This window comes from Octopus bimaculoides, chromosome 25 (genome assembly GCF_001194135.2).
Source record: "Octopus bimaculoides isolate UCB-OBI-ISO-001 chromosome 25, ASM119413v2, whole genome shotgun sequence".
Classification (NCBI taxonomy): Eukaryota; Metazoa; Mollusca; class Cephalopoda; order Octopoda; family Octopodidae; genus Octopus; species Octopus bimaculoides.
The window spans coordinates 7710001-7715499 of record NC_069005.1 but is presented as its reverse complement, the minus strand read 5'-3'; positions in this window follow the sequence as shown (position 1 = coordinate 7715499).

The following is a 5499-nucleotide window of genomic DNA, read 5'->3' as shown; positions in this document are numbered from 1 at the left end:
GCAAGCTGTCAAAATCATTAGTACGCCAGGCAAAATGCTTAACAGTATTCCATCTGCCTTTATGTTCTGAGTTTAAATTCCTCCAAAGTCAACTTTGCCTTTCATCCTTTCAGGGTTGATAAATAGGTAACAGTGAAGCACTGGGGGGGGGGGGGTCAATGTAATTGATTTAACCCCCACTCCCCCCCCCAATTGCCGACCTTGTGCCAAAATTTGAAATCATTAATAATAATAATGATAATTATGATTTGTTTTAATATTAATGATGATGATCCCTTTTATTAATAAAAATGTTTATTTAACCAAAACATGTATTGAGTACACACATTGCGTGCGATCTTAGGCACTGGCACACAAGGCAAGCTACCCAGGGGTATTGTAGGTCTAATCTATCTGATGTCAATAAATATATACTATAGGGTTCAGTTCATTGATTTGCCCAAGGGTCCATAATGCTGCTAAGGCAGCACTGAGTAGACATTTGATCTATGATATATCCATTCTATACTAGGCATATTCCAAATAATAATAATAATAATTATAATGTTGTAAACTATTTATCTTGGTATGAGGTGACCATGTCACTCACATGTACTTGTGATGCATGTGCCCCGTATACCCTTATCCAATGGGTATATTGGACTTCGTATATTTGTACCCCAGCGTCATTTTAATGGTATGCACTTCTCTCTCACTCAATAATAATAATAATAATAATAATCATTATTGATATTAAATCCCACTGAGGTCAACTTTGCCTTTCATCCTTTCGGGGTCAATAAATTAAGTACCAGTTGAGTTCTGGGGTCGAGTTAATCGACTAACCCCTCCCCCAAATTTCAGGCCTTGTGCTTATAGTAGAAAGGATTATTATTATTATTGTTGTTATCATTATTATTATTAGTAGTATTACCTCTGCCTTAGCGAAGTCAGAGGTATTGTTTTCATTCATGTTTGTTTGTCCATGGACAAGATATCTCAAGAACCACCAGATGGATTTGGATGAAACTTTCAGAGATGTTTGGCCTCATGACTGGCACAAACTAATTAGAATTTGGGATTGATCTGGTACTAGACAAGGATTCTGGATTATTTTTCCTGTTTTTTTTTTTTTTTACTTAATTTTGAGAGCAGTCGGGTTCATTTCAGATATTCTCGTATTAAAAACCATCTCTGGCTCATCGTTGAGAGGACGTTGGTGTTGCCTTGGCAGAGGTTTGCGCTCTGTGAGTGCTCTTGTTATTTTTATCATGTAATTCTCTGTATCTTCTTTGTCGAAAATTTTATATCTAAAAACATTTTTTTTCCTTTAATTCCCCCCTTTCTCTCTCTCTTCTTTCTCTCTCATTTTTTTAAGTGTTATTATAAAGCAGTGAGCTGGCAGAATCACTAGAAGGCTGGACAAAATGCTTGGTAGTATTCTCCCAGCTTTATGTCCTGACTTTGACATTGCCTTTGCTTTGACTGAGGTTGACTTTGCCTTTCATCCTTTCAGGGTCCATAAAATAAATACGCACCAGTTGAGCACTGGGGTCAGTATTATTGACTGGTCCCCTCCCTCCAAATTTCAGGCCTTGTGGCTATAACAGAAAGAATTATTAGGTGTGAGTGGTTGGCGTTAGGAAGGGCATCCAGCTGTAGAAACTCTGCCAAATCAGGCTGGAGCCTGGTGTTGCCATCCGGTTTCACCAGTCCTCAGTCAAATCGTCCAACCCATGCTAGCATGGAAAGCGGACGTTCAACGATGATGATGATGATGTGGTAGGTGATTGGATGTGTTGAATGAAATAACTTTGTGATAATTAATTACACATCACTATGTTTTAATTTTGAATCCCTTTGGTGTTAATTTTTCCGTTCATCTTTCCATGGTGAATGAAATTAAGTACCAGTAATATACTGGAGATGATCTTAATCAATTCTATAATACTCTCTTTTGTATCCTTTCTGGATCAACATTATCTTTCATTTTCCCATAGTCAGTAATATTAATTACACTGTGTAACAAAATTTTTAAAATTTATATTTTTTGTCTTTGGTCAATAAGTCTTATTTCAAATTTGCTTCTATCTAGAAATCAAAGGAAGTGACTACTATTCCCTTCTACTTTTGCTTTTGTGACCTGGACATCAATGGTTTGAAACTGACCTATTTTCCATTACATTTCAGACAGATTCAGTGCTGAGTTGTTGAAGCAGAAATATCATTATAGCAAATATTCTGATCAATAGCACAGATTTGCTTATTAATGCTTGACCTTAAGCATTTCAGCATGTCCCTTAGTGGCTGACAATATGTGCATCTCTGATCATGAGTAGTAGTAGTGGGGGGAGCATCATAGCCATGTGTTGAGAGGGACTCTTTGGAGTTGAAATAAATGTAAGAAAAGCAATGCTTGAAAAAAAATATTAGCCATTTTTCATACTCACTAGGGATAAGCAAATAGGAAATAACAGTTTCTACCCAAGGACAAAAATTTTGTTACACAGTGTAATCAGTCTCAAACTGGAGGTAATCTTAAGCTTTCCTCTAAATTTGAGCTCCTATGACTATGTTAAAATCAGTAATTATTGAAATGACCTAATTTTTATATTTTCTATTTGAAAACCATCTTGATTCCTCTTGAAATAAAATTATAGTTTGTCTCAGTAAAAAATCCAAATTAATTGAACTTATCTCTCATGTTCACAGTATAGTTATTTTAATAATACAAATACATTCTCATATGTAAATCATACCAACAATAAAAAAATATGATGATTCATATTTTTCCTTTTTTTTTTTTTTTACTGTGGATTTTTTCCCTAAATCAAAGTCTATATTTATCATTTAATATTTTTTAAATTAATTTAATTAAACATAATTCTATAACTTAAGTATTTTGGCAATATTGAAACTTTCCGGTGAGCTTTTTATGAACATTTTTTTTTATATTTAACTTTTTTTTAAATTAGAGGCAACTTCCTCCATTTTGGCCTATTCTATTGGCAATACACACATACATACATATACACATACATATACATGCATATAGATATATGTGTGTGTATGTATAATTCATCATTTTTTAAATTTGAACCTTATCCAAAACCTTGAGTTTTCTGCTAGTAGAGTGGATCTATTGCATTCTTTGGTTGTATAGAATCTGACTGTTGGCAAGAATACAGTATGACTAACTGACTCATATTGTGAAGTCTGGAAAATTCATTCAGAAATTTTCATATGTAAAACAAACATTTAAGGCATAATATTTTGATTAATCAAACAGTAGTTTCTAAGTGCAAGATTTGTCATCTCTAGTCTGAAATGATTAATTTTTAGCAATTTGTTTTTATCTGGGGAAGTCTAAAATCAGATGAACTTTCATCATATTATGCTCTGTTATTAAGGGGGGAAAAAAAGGTACTGCCCACCCAACCTGAGAAATATGTGCTGTATATGGAGAAGCTGTGTTAAATGAAAGCTTTTTGCAGATGTGCTATACAGTTTGGGACATTTCAGATGCCAAGAGGAAGACTATTCTAGGTGGCCATCAACTGTTGATGATAACAGAATTATGTCTGCTAGCAATGAAAACCCACATTATACCGTTAGAGAGATGGTTATAATTTGGGGTTTGTCAATAATTGTTTTTGAGCAGTTGAAGAAATTGGGGTACAATAGGCCACTACAACTTTTGGGTTCCATATGATCTGATGAGAAAAGAATTTAATGAAATGGATATCTAATGCCTTGAGATCTCACCTATTTTAAAGGAAATTGTAAAAGATGATAATAAATGGATCATGAATTTCAAAAGTGTATGGGAAAGATTTGGGATTAAACAAGGGAAAGCAAATCTAACCATTCCTAGAACAGGTCTTATTACCCCAAAATGTGATGATGTAAATCTAATGGAATTGGAATGGTTTAATATTTTACAAGCTTTTAACAAAAAACAAACAAAAACTGATGATACCAATAATTTTTTTCTGTGTGTGCATATGTGTGTATGTATATTCTGTTCAGGATACATATATTGCTCACAAACAGTTGGATCAACTGAACTGAGAGGCCCAACAAAGATGTCCAACATTAACAAGCATAAAAAATAAAAGATGTTTTACCTCACATTAGACATCAATAGTTATTTTGCCACTTGACAAAATTGACCAAATTTTTTGGTGGGAAACACGGTCTCATCCTCCATAAGCACCAGATGTTACACCTTCAGACTTACATTTATTCCATTCATTGCAAAATTTTCTTTATGGTATCATCAAAAGATTATATCAAAAACCATGTGGACAATTTCTTTTTTGCAGGAAGCTACACAGAAATTCTAATCAGAAAATATATTAAGGTTGCCAAAACAGTGGAGGAAGATTGTTGAAGAAAAGGGTTCATATATTGCTTAATTCAAACATTATTCCTTAAATGTGTTTGTTTTACATATTATAAATAATGCTAATGAATTTTCCGGACATTAATAGAAATATTTTTTTCTTTTATTCTTTAAGATATATCGTGTATTTCTAGTTTGTCTTGTAGAAATTGTGCAGTCATCCTGCAACTTTTAAATCCTCTCATCATAAATCCAGAATTGTAAATTCACCCTTTCGTGGACCATATTTCTAAGAAAATGCACTGCCTATCAAACTTGTTTCAATTAATTTTGAAAAGAGTCAACAATTTGGAGAGGTGAGTGGGGGGGAAAAGACACATAATAAAAAAAACTTTTTTCATTATTAATGTAATGTTTCAAACATAGTTTGATGTGTTTACATAAGATCCTTATCTAAAATAATGATGGAGTGTTTTGTATCAAAGAACCTGATGTGGTCTCAGGTAAAATGCTACAGAAAGGGCTAATGCACAATGTTGTTCTTTTTACTTTTTCTCTTTCCATGTCTCCGCTTATATATTTTGTTTATCCCAGTAAAAAATATACCTCCATGTTAACCCCCTCCCACTTTTTTTCCACAATATGATGCATGACTTATTATTATTATCATTATTATCATTATTAAGATTATTATCATTATCAAGCTACTAAAATACTCTTTGTCTAGCTGCTGTTTCGAATTACAGTTTCTTCCTGAAGAATTATACAAACTAATTGGACTTTCTAGTTTTTATTCTTTATGTATTTTTCTCTTTAAGATGCCAAAGTGGTGGAGTCGTTAGCATGCTGGGCAAAGATGCTTTGAGGCATTTCATCTGTCTTTACATTCTGAGTTCAAATTCTGTGAATGTCAACTTAACCTTTCATAACCACCCCCATCCCCACGCACACACACATCAATCCTAGTCTCAACTGGTACTTATACCCAAAGGATGAAAGGCAAAGTCGACCTCGGTGTAATTTGAACTCAGAACACGAAGACAGATGAAAGACTGCTTAGCATTTCGTCCCGCATGCTAATGATTCTGAAAGCTACCATCACTATCAATATTCTTTTCTACTCTAGGCACAAGGCCCAAAATTTTTGAGTAGGGGGCCCAGTCTGCAACTGGTAC